Source organism: Lissotriton helveticus, chromosome 8 (genome assembly GCF_964261635.1).
Source record: "Lissotriton helveticus chromosome 8, aLisHel1.1, whole genome shotgun sequence".
Lineage (NCBI taxonomy): Eukaryota > Metazoa > Chordata > Amphibia > Caudata > Salamandridae > Lissotriton > Lissotriton helveticus.
The window spans coordinates 1,505,428,675-1,505,444,577 of record NC_136069.1 but is presented as its reverse complement, the minus strand read 5'-3'; positions in this window follow the sequence as shown (position 1 = coordinate 1,505,444,577).

The window sequence follows — 15,903 nt, the reverse complement described above, 5'->3', positions numbered from 1 at the left end:
CAGTTAATCGCCGAAGGGGGGAAATATAGACGATAGAATAGAGTAAATTAAATAAATCCTATTCCAACGTGAGTCAACATCACCCGCCCGCCGAGCTTAACTGCATCACCCGCTCCTGCATCCATCCATCCGTCCGTCCGTCCATCCATCCCCAGCCATACACCCATCCTTTCAGCCATCCAGCCATACCTCTGTCCATCCATCCGTACATCCCTCCATCCCCAGCCACAAATCCATCCGTCCATCCCTAGCCACACACATCCGTTCATCCATCCATCTGTCCATCTGTCTGTCTGCCCATCCCCCCCCAGCCACACACCCATCCATCCATCCACCCACCCACCCACCCATCCATCCGTCCGCCCATGCAACCATCCCGTCACACACCTATCCTTTCATCCATACATTTTTCCATCCATCCAACCCCAGCCCCACACCCATTCTTTCATCCATCCATCCATCCGTACTTCAGTCCACCCGTCCAGCCATCCCCAGCCACATATCCATCCGTCCATCCCTAGCCACACACGCATTCGTTCATTAATCCACCTATCCGTCTGCCCAGCCACCACACACCCATCTGTCCTCCACCTATCCACCCATCCCTCCACCTATCCACCCATCCCTCCTCCTATCCATCTACATCCATCCATCAATCCGTACCTCTGTCTGCTCATCCATCCATCCGTCCGTCCATCCATCTATTCCCAGCCACACATCCATCCATCCATCCACCCACATCCATCCATCCATCCATCCATCCATCCATCCATCCATCCGTACCACCGTCCACCCACCCATCAATCCATCCAAAGTGGGGCAAAGTGGTAGGTGGTGGGCCGGGCCACGGGGGGGGCCCCTCCATGTATTTTGCAGGGGGGCCCCCTCAAGTGTCGTTACGCCACTGCCAAGACTTTAGATTTATCCTGACTGAAACTCTGATACGAAACTCTGGACCTTCGACATCCTACTCGACGTAGAAGACTGAAGAATCTCCCTTGTGGTCAAGGAGTGACCACCCTGTGCAAGCAGGCACCATCAAGCGATCAACAGTTTGCTTTGCTGGCACTCCTGCTGGAGCCCGAGCACAGAGCCTGAAAAGACCCAGACTTCCATACTTCCTTCAGCCCGATCCACAGCCACAGCAAAGCTGAGACCCGTGGAGGCAACGCGAGACATGGGACCAGCCATCTTGGAAAGCCAGCGAATTGCTTTCCGTACAACTTCTGAGGCACCCTCGAAGTTGTGCATTGGGGATTGAGAAGCCCCAGCCCCGAGCACTAACTGCACCGAAGATCAGCCCTCCACACTCCACGAGTTCTGCGTGGGGCCCTTCTGCATTTTCCTGCTTGACGCGTCTGTCCGGTCACTTGTCCGTTGGCTAGTGGCCGCTGTGACAAAGAACCTTTGAATTTCTAACACTGGTCTGGTTGCTCCAGACTGGCCCTTGCTCCCCTGAAAAGGAGCAGCCCATCAGACCTTGCTGGTCTGATTAAGAAGCCATCTTCCTTTTTTGCGTGGGTTGCCTTTGCCAAGGCTTGTTGACTCCAATCCGGAAGCCGACACCGCCGACAGCGAGATCCTTTGTGGGACAGTCCGTATCCAGCTCCTGGTTGTCGTCGACACCTCCTGGTCTACGTGGCTGCAGAGACAAGCTTCACAACATCACCTGATTGCTTCGCGACATCGCCTGGTTCCTTCCTGGTTCCATCCTGGTCACTGGCTAGTGACCCAGACTCTGTCCCCTCTGATTTCAGGTACTCTTCATCCTCGATCCGCCCTTGGATCCACCCGGACACTTTTCTCCTGGTCGCCTGCAGCATCTTTCTCCAAGGCTCCATAGGAATCAGCGACAAAACCCAACGCACTTTGACACCTATGCACCCGCTTCCTGTGGGTGAGGTAACGCGAGTATTTCGGTACTCCTGTGGGTATTGACTATCCTAGTGTCCTAGTTTCAAGTAGCTTTTCCCTAGTCCATCCGGAAGTGTCCTAAAAGAACTAGTTTCCATTTCTTTTGTTACCATTCTAACTCTATGGTAACTTGCGTGCGTGTAAAACACTGCACGCGTATCCCGCGGGCCTCCTGCTCTCCATCCATTGGTAGCACAGTATAGCCCCAGCGATTCTCCAGGCCCTAGGCCTTTTCTTTGTTCGTGACGTGGTTCTTATATCACTATTTTAGTATATGGTTCGAAGTGCCCCTAGGGTATTACTTTATTTTGCGCAACTTATTGTATTTTAATTAAGTATATTGTATTGTGCTGGTGCCCCATACCTCATAAAGAGTTCAGAGGATTGTATTAGAAATAAATACCTATATATTTTGATAATACAACCTGTGTGGTGTCCTTTCACTTGGTATTAAAGGGATTGCATATGGTAAAACAGCTGGCTTCACATGCCCTCTTGAGTTTAGCCTAAGACTGCTTTGTCCATGCTACCACTAGGATAGCTGGTCTATAAGGTTGACTTTACAACCATCACCATAAGGGTTGTTTGGACTGGTGCTAGGTGCTCACTAGAATAATGAACATCATATACCAGGCCAACTTCTCACATCCTGCTCCTAAAACGTAATTGTTCTAAAGATCAGGATTATGAACAGGTTAAAACCGAGGCCATCAAGAGGTTTAAGGAGAGGGGCTATACCAACTCAGACCTTATATCGGCAGAAACTAACATCAGTAAGGTTGACAGGCGAGATGTTTCTAAATGTATGCTATATATCTTAGTCCTGCAATAAAAAACGTTTAAAAAAAAAAAATCTGTAAGGTTGACAGAAAAAACCTACTTATACCGAAAGAGTCTGTCAAATCTAAAGAAGATGGCCGGGTAAGGATGATTACCAGCTTTAGTGAAAAATCGAGTCAGATTGTGCAGATCTTTAAGAAGAACTGGCACATCTTACAAACTGATAACATCCTTAAAAAGAAATTACCTTCACGCCCACAAATCACTTACAAACGCAGCTCATCAGTAGGAGACTATTCAATTCATAGTCATTTTGATTCGGTACCTAGAGTGAGGAATAAACTGGGTGTTTCAGGATTTTTTCCATGCAAACGCTGCAAGGCCTGTAAACATAGTGAAAAAGTTACATCTTACCAAGGCAGACCAGGGAACCCCAGACCGATCCGCAACATCAAACTGTTACTTAATTGTAATTCTGATTTCACAGTCTATTGCTTAACCTGCCCTTGCTCCAAACGGTACATCGGGAGTACGATACACCCCGCCAAAAAACGTATCCTCGAACACATGCGGGCTATTACTAACAAAGATCCTGCATATCCAGTTGCTCGCCATTTTGAGCAATTTCATCAGAGCAACCGTGATTAGTTAAAATTCTACTGCATCGATCGAGTTGACAAATCTGAAAGAGGAGGCGATAGGGTGCAAAAACTTCGTATTTTGGAATCAACCTACATAATTGATCTTCAAACATAGGCCCCGGTAGGGTTGAACAACGACGAGGAGCTATGGGTTCATCTCTAATGATAGGTTAGCCATATAGGCATTTATTCCATCTACTGTAAGCCTATAGTATAATTGCTAAAACTGTCAGTCCCCGCCAAACAGTATCTCTCACATAAAGCTGTTCTAATGCCCACTCAGGGCTAAATAAACTGAAAGTAAGGGGGTAACACATTTATGCTGCGAACTATTATGAATTGGATATTTATCCATATTCATTTTTGAAGTTGTTCGCAACAATGGACAATTGAGATAAGTGTGTTTGTATATAGGATGTATATATTATATATATATTCATATACAGATTTTTGTATATAATTATGTTCCCCTTTATTTAAGACTGCACCTTAGGATTGAATGATGCAACTTTTGTGTACATATATATTTTTTGTAATTATCACTTGCACTCTTTTGTTACACAAGGACAGCACTTGTAAATAAGTCACTATAAGATGGCCGCCATGAATTTACCAACAATGTTGCCTAAGTCCGTCTTTGACTATTAATCTAATCATGTGATGCATGTAGAGTTTAAATGCCTCCATGATGCACGAAGGAAACTGACATTGATAAAGCCAGTCGGCGAAACGCGTCTGTCAGTGCAGGGGGGGTCTGCACAATAAAGCATTTGATGCTTTGATTATCTTCGAGTGCTTTCCATTCTTAGACGTTATGGCGTCTTTTGGTTGTTTCGATATATATGTGTAAATATATATATATATATATATATATATATATATATATATATATAGGATTCCATAATCCTGCAGTGCAAGCAACCAGGCAGTGGCTCCAACACAAACACAGGTACAGACCACAACGAGGGTTTCGTAGTTAAAGTGAAGTGCTTTATTCCATCTAAATATATATATATATTGCTTTAGGTTTCCCAAAGGGAAAAAGGAAAACGCACTCACTCGTTTTGAAGATGATTACAGCGGTTTATTTTACAACCAAACCCAACGCGTTTCGCTTACTACAAAGCTTGTTCACGGGATGTTGAGCCAGTTTCAAAGTCCTTCTTTTAACACTGTAACGCATGTGACTTCCTGTGTTACACATAGGTGCATTCTGGTTAATGTAGTCTCCACTACATCAACATCACCAGGATGCTCGTGATATGTGTCCTTTTAATTTACAAAGAAAGGAGAGAGCGTTTTTATTTCAACGTCTGTTTCTATTTTACCCCCAAAAGGGAGTACGCAGGGGAAAAGGTGACATTTACACAGCGATAGGCCTACAACCCCCAAGGGGCCGGCCGCGACACAAAGCTCAAAGTGCAATAACTTACTATGTGTACATGGTCTGTAATCTCTTCAATCTTATACACAGCGTTCTGCCTACAACCCAATCGGGCCGGCGCGTTAAAGAGCAGTGTGTGCTGTCCACCACGCCTAATTGTCACCACGCATAGGGTCTAGCCCTGAAGATCGGGCAGCAACCAGTGGTCAAAACTTAGACAACTATCGGACCATAGGGGTCCAACATACAACCGGGGGCCTAGAGGAAGGCAACAAAAGAATAAAGATAGTGCAAAGAGAGAGTAGAGAGAAAGGCAGAAAAGAGAAAGTCGGAAGAGCGGGAGTGAGAAGACCCGGAGAGGAGCAATCGTTGAGGCACCCTTCAGCAGATCCATGCCGGTTTCGTGGGCCATCACCTCGTGGGACTACGGGGGGTAAAGGGGATCACAGCATCATCCACTAAACGCAGCGCCCGCAGCCTAGGAGGCATGTTTCTCGCATGTTCAGTTTTGCACAGATAGGTCACCAAGGGCTGCCACACTTTCTCAAAGCGTGTAGTGCGAGACTGTAGTCTCGCGGAGAGCAGTTCCATAGCGATGACATGCCAGAGTCTCCCAAACCATGCAGCAAGGGGGGGGTCTCCACCTTCTTCCAATACAGGGCAATAAGTTGTCGGGCAGCACCCAGCATTTGTAATGATATATTCCATTCACTTCGGGTCAGTGCGAGCAGATTGGCAGGTTTGATTCCCAGCAACACTGTACTAGCGGCATCAGGCAAAGGGAACCCCAGAACCCCTCTTATGTGGCTCAGGACCTCTTTCCAAAAGATAGCGATCGGGGGCAGGTCCACCAGATGTGTAGGAAATCCCCAGGCACATGATGACACCTCCAGCAGCCGGGAGAGGAAGAGGAGAACATTTTATGCAAGCGCTGAGGTGTGTAATACCACGGAGTCATTACTTTGTACGCGTTTTCTTGCTGTGGTATGCTGCGGTACACTTTGGGGATATCTCTCCATAGGCGAGCCCATTGTGTCGGCGTGATATCGACACCCAGCGTCGTATGCCACCTTTGTTGGTACGGCTGCAAGGGTGGAGTCTGAGGGTGTTGCAGAATCTGATATATCTGGGAGATTAGGCCCTTCGTGTCAGTGCAGGAGCGGACCAGGCGCTCAAACGGGGTAAAGTCCCGGGTGGCCCCTGAGTATATCGCGTCCGTCAAGGCCCAATGGCGCAATTGGAGATATTGCAACTCAGCTTCATGTGGAAGCCGGAATTCCTCTTTACAATGGGCAAAAGATTTAAGGGTGCCCCCATCAAAGAGATCTGTAAGGACTCTGCAGTCGCCCTGTGTCCATTTACAAAAGGCTCTGGTGCGATAAGCCAGTGGGAACCACGGGTTGTCCTCAATAGGGGTGTGTGGGGAGGGAAAAGTCGTGAGACCCCTCCGTACCGCTATCTTGTCCCACACGTCCAGTACTGTCTTCGTGGGCACCGCTAGATACGCGCTCGGGGATCGCCCCGCTTTATGAGTCCAAGCCAGATTCCAGATGGTACGGCCAGTAACCGCCCTGTCCATATGGAGCCACCCCTTCTCGCTCCTCCTGGTGCCCCACTCAACCACAAATCGCAGGTGAGCAGCCCAGTAATAATCCGCTAGGTTAGGGCATGCTAGCCCTCCGCGATCTCTCGGGGCCATAAGAAGTGCCTGGGAGAAGCGGGGTCTCTTACCTCCCCATATGAAGTTAGTGCAGTCTTTTTGCAGGGCTCGGATGTTTGGCAAGGGGATAGGTGTGGGAAGGCACTGAAACAGATAAAGGAGTTTGGGCAGGATAGACATTTTGATTGCGTTTAGTCTTCCCAGCCATGAAGGGATAAGTGGCTTCCATCTTCTCAGGTCATCAAGGATTGATCTGCGGCAATCTTTCCAGTTAAGTGCCGACCAACCCTCCAGGGAGGGGGTCAGGAGTAGGCCGAGGTATCTAATATGGCGATCAGTCCATCGATATGGGCATAACAGCTCTAACGAGGGGACATCAGCCGGAGGGATCGTAAGGTTAAGTACCCAGGATTTATCGTGGTTGATTTTCAGACCAGAGGCGCCTTTGAAGGTGCAGAGTGCTGTGTGGAGCGCCGGTAAAGACTGTGGGGGCTCCGTAAGGGTAAGGATGAGGTCATCTGCGTAAAGCGCCACTTTATGGACTTGTCCACCCATCTGAATGCCGTGGATGCCCGGGTCGCGCCTGATCATATCCGCCAGAGGCTCTATCGCCAAGGCGAACAGTAAGGGCGAGAGAGGGCAGCCCTGTCTAGTCCCTCTCCCGATGTTGATCGGGTCTGTTAACCGCCCATTCACGCGGATCCTAGCCTTTGGCGCATCATAAGGCGCCATGATCCTGGCAACCATCTTCGTACCAAGCCCCACCTTGCAAAGGACCGCCCGGAGGAACGACCAGTCCACGCGGTCGAACGCTTTCTCGGCGTCCAACGAGAGAAGGCATGCCGGGATCCGCCAGTGGCGAGCCTTCCCCACCAAATGCGCAATTTTCCGTACGTTATCGGCTCCTTGGCGTCCACGGATAAAGCCCACCTGGTCCGGGTCAACGAGGTCAGGCATATGGGGGTCCAGCCGTGAGAGAGCGTTTTTGATGAATTGCAGATAATTAAAGTCTTTGCTCTTTGGTGAGTTTTTAATTTTTAATTTATAATGTATCTCTCTGGTGAGATAAGTTATTTCTTTTGGCGACATCCAGTGTGTTTCGTTATTTACTATGTTTGGTATTCATTCCCCTCTAGTGGGCGAATGTTTCCAGAGTGTTGGGGGTTCCAATTGCTTCTTTCTAAAGATGTACATAAAGTTCTTCAGTGAGATTCAGGCCTCTTGGTTCGAGAGTCCTGAAATTGATGATATGTTTCGACTCTTTTCTCCTTAGGCATTTTTGGCGATCACCACCCCTTTCCATGAGTGGTATCTGTTCGATTGCACAGAATTTGAGAAGTTCCCAATTACTTTCGTGGAATTGTTCCATATGTTTCGCCACAGCATTGGAGCAGTCTTTGTTGGTCGTTGCCCTCGTGTGCTCCAAGATTCTCTTTTTTGCTTCAAAGGTCGTACTGGAATTGGAACCCCCAAAACTCTGGAAACATTCGCCCACTAGAGGGGAATGAATACCAAACATAGTAAATAGCGAAACACACTGGATGTCGCCAAAAGAAATAACTTATCTCACCAGAGAGATACATTATAAATTAAAAATTAAAAACTCACCAAAGAGCAAAGACTTTAATTATCTGCAATTCATCAAAAACGCTCTTTCCTTTCTTTGTAAATTAAAAGGACACATATCACGAGCATCCTGGTGATGTTGATGTAGTGGAGACTACATTAACCAGAATGCACCTATGTGTAACACAGGAAGTCACATGTGTTACAGTGTTAAAAGAAGGACTTTGAAACTGGCTCAACATCCCGTGAACAAGCTTTGTAGTAAGCGAAAGGCGTTGGGTTTGGTTGTGAAATAAACCGCTGTAATCATCTTCAAAACGAGTGAGTGCGTTTTCCTTTTTCCCTTTGGGAAACCTAAAGCAATTTGAAACGACTTGCCCAGTCGTAGAAAAACTCGCACCACGCTGAAAATAGAGCGCCGACACCGCCAAGGGCCACAACTGCTTTATATATATATATATATATATATATATATATATATATATATATATATATATATATCAGCGAAATCCCTCCAACCACATGAAAGGAAGGAATCCCAAGCAGGGAAATACAGGTGGGGTTCTTTATTTGATATCTTTGCAGCAGGGCATAATGCATTTCGGATTACACTCCTTCCTCAGACGCCCCTAGCTGCTGTCCCATTAGTCCGTAGTGCCCAGATTGAGTGTTCGGCAACCTTTATGGAGTTCACTGGTAACACTGCCCCCACTCATGTGACCATCCGCTGAGTTGCAGTCAATATGGAACTCCAACTCCCAGAGTGCTGTATACCTGGTGTAGCGTGATGGGGAAAACAAAGGTTCAATCCTTGTGCCTGCGGGCATTAGTCGAACTGGGCACGTGTGGTGAAATTAGCATTTTGGCATCATAACCCCTCGAGTCCCTGCATGTAGCTTCAACCTGTCGGGCGCGGGTTAGGCAGGGACCTGGGATGGCGACAGTGCACCACCGCCTCCGTGCAGTCACGGTCCGCTTTGCAGCAGTGTCCCTTGCGTTTCAGAGCTCTGAAGGTGGGCTGCCTGTAGTCAATACCTTGACGACAACGTAGACTGCTTGCGCAAGGCTCCAGTGAAGCAGGCAACCACTTGATGAAGCGGAATTCCTTGGCGTGTCTCTGGCTGACACGAAAATCTCAGCGAAATCCCTCCAACCACATGAAAGGAAGGAATCCCAAGCAAGGAAATACAGGTGGGGTTCTTTATTTGATATCTTTGCAGCAGGGCATAATGCATTTCGGATTACACTCCTTCCTCAGACGCCCCTAGCTGCTGTCCCATTAGTCCGTAGTGCCCAGATTGAGTGTTCGGCAACCTTTATGGAGTTCACTGGTAACACCGCCCCCACTCATGTGACCATCCGCTGAGTTGCAGTCAATATGGAACTCCAACTCCCAGAGTGCTGTATACCTGGTGTAGCGTGATGGGGGAAACAAAGGTTCAATCCTTGTGCCTGCGGGCGTTAGTCGAACTGGGCACGTGTGGTGAAATTAGCATTTTGGCATCATAACCCCTCGAGTCCCTGCATGTAGCTTCAACCTGTCGGGCGCCGGTTAGGCAGGGACCTGGGATGGCGACAGTGCACCACCGCCTCCGTGCAGTCACGATCCGCTTTGCAGCAGTGTCCCTTGCGTTTCAGCGCTCTGAAGGTGGGCTGCCTGTAGTCAATACCTTGACGACAACGTAGACTGCTTGCGCAGGGCTCCAGTGAAGCAGGCAACCACTTGATGAAGCGGAATTCCTTGGCGTGTCTCTGGCTGACACGAAAATCTCAGCGAAATCCCTCCAACCACATGAAAGGAAGGAATCCCAAGCAGGGAAATACAGGTGGGGTTCTTTATTTGATATCTTTGCAGCAGGGCATAATGCATTTCGGATTACACTCCTTCCTCAGACGCCCCTAGCTGCTGTCCCATTAGTCCGTAGTGCCCAGATTGAGTGTTCGGCAACCTTTATGGAGTTCACTGGTAACACCGCCCCCACTCATGTGACCATCCGCTGAGTTGCAGTCAATATGGAACTCCAACTCCCAGAGTGCTGTATACCTGGTGTAGCGTGATGGGGGAAACAAAGGTTCAATCCTTGTGCCTGCGGGCGTTAGTCGAACTGGGCACGTGTGGTGAAATTAGCATTTTGGCATCATAACCCCTCGAGTCCCTGCATGTAGCTTCAACCTGTCGGGCGCCGGTTAGGCAGGGACCTGGGATGGCGACAGTGCACCACCGCCTCCGTGCAGTCACGGTCCGCTTTGCAGCAGTGTCCCTTGCGTTTCAGCGCTCTGAAGGTGGGCTGCCTGTAGTCAATACCTTGACGACAACGTAGACTGCTTGCGCAGGGCTCCAGTGAAGCAGGCAACCACTTGATGAAGCGGAATTCCTTGGCGTGTCTCTGGCTGACACAAAAATCTCAGCGAAATCCCTCCAACCAAATGAAAGGAAGGAATCCCAAGCAGGGAAATACAGGTGGGGTTCTTTATTTGATATCTTTGCAGCAGGGCATAATGCATTTCGGATTACACTCCTTCCTCAGACGCCCCTAGCTGCTGTCCCATTAGTCCGTAGTGCCCAGATTGAGTGTTCGGCAACCTTTATGGAGTTCACTGGTAACACCGCCCCCACTCATGTGACCATCCGCTGAGTTGCAGTCAATATGGAACTCCAACTCCCAGAGTGCTGTATACCTGTTGTAGCGTGATGGGGGAAACAAAGGTTCAATCCTTGTGCCTGCGGGCGTTAGTCGAACTGGGCACGTGTGGTGAAATTAGCATTTTGGCATCATAACCCCTCGAGTCCCTGCATGTAGCTTCAACCTGTCGGGCGCCGGTTAGGCAGGGACCTGGGATGGCGACAGTGCACCACCGCCTCCGTGCAGTCACGGTCCGCTTTGCAGCAGTGTCCCTTGCGTTTCAGCGCTCTGAAGGTGGGCTGCCTGTAGTCAATACCTTGACGACAACGTAGACTGCTTGCGCAGGGCTCCAGTGAAGCAGGCAACCACTTGATGAAGCGGAATTCCTTGGCGTGTCTCTGGCTGACACGAAAATCTCAGCGAAATCCCTCCAACCACATGAAAGGAAGGAATCCCAAGCAGGGAAATACAGGTGGGGTTCTTTATTTGATATCTTTGCAGCAGGGCATAATGCATTTCGGATTACACTCCTTCCTCAGACGCCCCTAGCTGCTGTCCCATTAGTCCGTAGTGCCCAGATTGAGTGTTCGGCAACCTTTATGGAGTTCACTGGTAACACCGCCCCCACTCATGTGACCATCCGCTGAGTTGCAGTCAATATGGAACTCCAACTCCCAGAGTGCTGTATACCTGGTGTAGCGTGATGGGGGAAACAAAGGTTCAATCCTTGTGCCTGCGGGCGTTAGTCGAACTGGGCACGTGTGGTGAAATTAGCATTTTGGCATCATAACCCCTCGAGTCCCTGCATGTAGCTTCAACCTGTCGGGCGCCGGTTAGGCAGGGACCTGGGATGGCGACAGTGCACCACCGCCTCCGTGCAGTCACGGTCCGCTTTGCAGCAGTGTCCCTTGCGTTTCAGCGCTCTGAAGGTGGGCTGCCTGTAGTCAATACCTTGACGGCAACGTAGACTGCTTGCGCAGGGCTCCAGTGAAGCAGGCAACCACTTGATGAAGCGGAATTCCTTGGCGTGTCTCTGGCTGACACGAAAATCTCAGCGAAATCCCTCCAACCACATGAAAGGAAGGAATCCCAAGCAGGGAAATACAGGTGGGGTTCTTTATTTGATATCTTTGCAGCAGGGCATAATGCATTTCGGATTACACTCCTTCCTCAGACGCCCCTAGCTGCTGTCCCATTAGTCCGTAGTGCCCAGATTGAGTGTTCGGCAACCTTTATGGAGTTCACTGGTAACACCGCCCCCACTCATGTGACCATCCGCTGAGTTGCAGTCAATATGGAACTCCAACTCCCAGAGTGCTGTATACCTGGTGTAGCGTGATGGGGGAAACAAAGGTTCAATCCTTGTGCCTGCGGGCGTTAGTCGAACTGGGCACGTGTGGTGAAATTAGCATTTTGGCATCATAACCCCTCGAGTCCCTGCATGTAGCTTCAACCTGTCGGGCGCCGGTTAGGCAGGGACCTGGGATGGCGACAGTGCACCACCGCCTCCGTGCAGTCACGGTCCGCTTTGCAGCAGTGTCCCTTGCGTTTCAGCGCTCTGAAGGTGGGCTGCCTGTAGTCAATACCTTGACGACAACGTAGACTGCTTGCGCAGGGCTCCAGTGAAGCAGGCAACCACTTGATGAAGCGGAATTCCTTGGCGTGTCTCTGGCTGACACGAAAATCTCAGCGAAATCCCTCCAACCAAATGAAAGGAAGGAATCCCAAGCAGGGAAATACAGGTGGGGTTCTTTATTTGATATCTTTGCAGCAGGGCATAATGCATTTCGGATTACACTCCTTCCTCAGACGCCCCTAGCTGCTGTCCCATTAGTCCGTAGTGCCCAGATTGAGTGTTCGGCAACCTTTATGGAGTTCACTGGTAACACCGCCCCCACTCATGTGACCATCCGCTGAGTTGCAGTCAATATGGAACTCCAACTCCCAGAGTGCTGTATACCTGTTGTAGCGTGATGGGGGAAACAAAGGTTCAATCCTTGTGCCTGCGGGCGTTAGTCGAACTGGGCACGTGTGGTGAAATTAGCATTTTGGCATCATAACCCCTCGAGTCCCTGCATGTAGCTTCAACCTGTCGGGCGCCGGTTAGGCAGGGACCTGGGATGGCGACAGTGCACCACCGCCTCCGTGCAGTCACGGTCCGCTTTGCAGCAGTGTCCCTTGCGTTTCAGCGCTCTGAAGGTGGGCTGCCTGTAGTCAATACCTTGACGACAACGTAGACTGCTTGCGCAGGGCTCCAGTGAAGCAGGCAACCACTTGATGAAGCGGAATTCCTTGGCGTGTCTCTGGCTGACACGAAAATCTCAGCGAAATCCCTCCAACCACATGAAAGGAAGGAATCCCAAGCAGGGAAATACAGGTGGGGTTCTTTATTTGATATCTTTGCAGCAGGGCATAATGCATTTCGGATTACACTCCTTCCTCAGACGCCCCTAGCTGCTGTCCCATTAGTCCGTAGTGCCCAGATTGAGTGTTCGGCAACCTTTATGGAGTTCACTGGTAACACCGCCCCCACTCATGTGACCATCCGCTGAGTTGCAGTCAATATGGAACTCCAACTCCCAGAGTGCTGTATACCTGGTGTAGCGTGATGGGGGAAACAAAGGTTCAATCCTTGTGCCTGCGGGCGTTAGTCGAACTGGGCACGTGTGGTGAAATTAGCATTTTGGCATCATAACCCCTCGAGTCCCTGCATGTAGCTTCAACCTGTCGGGCGCCGGTTAGGCAGGGACCTGGGATGGCGACAGTGCACCACCGCCTCCGTGCAGTCACGGTCCGCTTTGCAGCAGTGTCCCTTGCGTTTCAGCGCTCTGAAGGTGGGCTGCCTGTAGTCAATACCTTGACGACAACGTAGACTGCTTGCGCAGGGCTCCAGTGAAGCAGGCAACCACTTGATGAAGCGGAATTCCTTGGCGTGTCTCTGGCTGACACGAAAATCTCAGCGAAATCCCTCCAACCACATGAAAGGAAGGAATCCCAAGCAGGGAAATACAGGTGGGGTTCTTTATTTGATATCTTTGCAGCAGGGCATAATGCATTTCGGATTACACTCCTTCCTCAGATGCCCCTAGCTGCTGTCCCATTAGTCCGTAGTGCCCAGATTGAGTGTTCGGCAACCTTTATGGAGTTCACTGATAACACCGCCCCCACTCATGTGACCATCCGCTGAGTTGCAGTCAATATGGAACTCCAACTCCCAGAGTGCTGTATACCTGGTGTAGCGTGATGGGGGAAACAAAGGTTCAATCCTTGTGCCTGCGGGCGTTAGTCGAACTGGGCACGTGTGGTGAAATTACCATTTTGGCATCATAACCCCTCGAGTCCCTGCATGTAGCTTCAACCTGTCGGGCGCCGGTTAGGCAGGGACCTGGGATGGCGACAGTGCACCACCGCCTCCGTGCAGTCACGGTCCGCTTTGCAGCAGTGTCCCTTGCGTTTCAGCGCTCTGAAGGTGGGCTGCCTGTAGTCAATACCTTGACGACAACGTAGACTGCTTGCGCAGGGCTCCAGTGAAGCAGGCAACCACTTGATGAAGCGGAATTCCTTGGCGTGTCTCTGGCTGACACGAAAATCTCAGCGAAATCCCTCCAACCACATGAAAGGAAGGAATCCCAAGCAGGGAAATACAGGTGGGGTTCTTTATTTGATATCTTTGCAGCAGGGCATAATGCATTTCGGATTACACTCCTTCCTCAGACGCCCCTAGCTGCTGTCCCATTAGTCCGTAGTGCCCAGATTGAGTGTTCGGCAACCTTTATGGAGTTCACTGGTAACACCGCCCCCACTCATGTGACCATCCGCTGAGTTGCAGTCAATATGGAACTCCAACTCCCAGAGTGCTGTATACCTGGTGTAGCGTGATGGGGGAAACAAAGGTTCAATCCTTGTGCCTGCGGGCGTTAGTCGAACTGGGCACGTGTGGTGAAATTAGCATTTTGGCATCATAACCCCTCGAGTCCCTGCATGTAGCTTCAACCTGTCGGGCGCCGGTTAGGCAGGGACCTGGGATGGCGACAGTGCACCACCGCCTCCGTGCAGTCACGGTCCGCTTTGCAGCAGTGTCCCTTGCGTTTCGGCGCTCTGAAGGTGGGCTGCCTGTAGTCAATACCTTGACGACAACGTACACTGCTTGCGCAGGGCTCCAGTGAAGCAGGCAACCACTTGATGAAGCGGAATTCCTTGGCGTGTCTCTGGCTGACACGAAAATCTCAGCGAAATCCCTCCAACCACATGAAAGGAAGGAACCCCAAGCAGGGAAATACAGGTGGGGTTCTTCATTTGATATCTTTGCAGCAGGGCATAATGCATTTCGGATTACACTCCTTCCTCAGATGCCCCTAGCTGCTGTCCCATTAGTCCGTAGTGCCCAGATTGAGTGTTCGGCAACCTTTATGGAGTTCACTGATAACACCGCCCCCACTCATGTGACCATCCGCTGAGTTGCAGTCAATATGGAACTCCAACTCCCAGAGTGCTGTATACCTGGTGTAGCGTGATGGGGGAAACAAAGGTTCAATCCTTGTGCCTGCGGGCGTTAGTCGAACTGGGCACGTGTGGTGAAATTAGCATTTTGGCATCATAACCCCTCGAGTCCATGCTCGAAGGTGTCCACCTTTGAGAAGCACGCGAACAGCAGCTTGGTTATTGTATAGGTGAGGACGGGGATCCACTCGTAGACGCCGCTCCGTAAGGGATCTGCCCGACGCGTTTCGAAGCTCCATTTGCTTCTCTTCAGGGGCTTTAACGGAAGCGGTGTGCGCAACCGCCAACCCACTTCCCCATTTTATATATAACACACCCACCGATGGGAGGCTCAAATGAGACTGTGCATTCTGGGAAGTGTGGTCCGGGAAGCACATAATCAAGTCCTGTATGGACTCCACAAGTGGGCCCGTCCTCGATTCCAAGTACGACTGCTGCTTCACTTTAGTGACCCCCAGGGTACCGGGGTGGTGCATACTCCGCGGCTGGACGGCCGCGTATAAATCCATGCTCGAAGGTGTCCACCTTTTAGTAGCACGCGAACAGCAGCTTGGTTTATGTATAGGTGAGGACGGGGATCCACTCGTAGACGCCGCTCCGTAAGGGATCTGCCCGACGCGTTTCGAAGCTCCATTTGCTTCTCTTCAGGGGCTTTAACGGAAGCGGTGTGCGCAACCGCCAACCCACTTCCCCATTTTATATATAACACACCCACCGATGGGAGGCTCAAATGAGACTGTGCATTCTGGGAAGTGTGGTCCGGGAAGCACACAATCAAGTCCTGTATGGTGGACACCTTTGAGCATTGACATATATATATATATAAATATATAC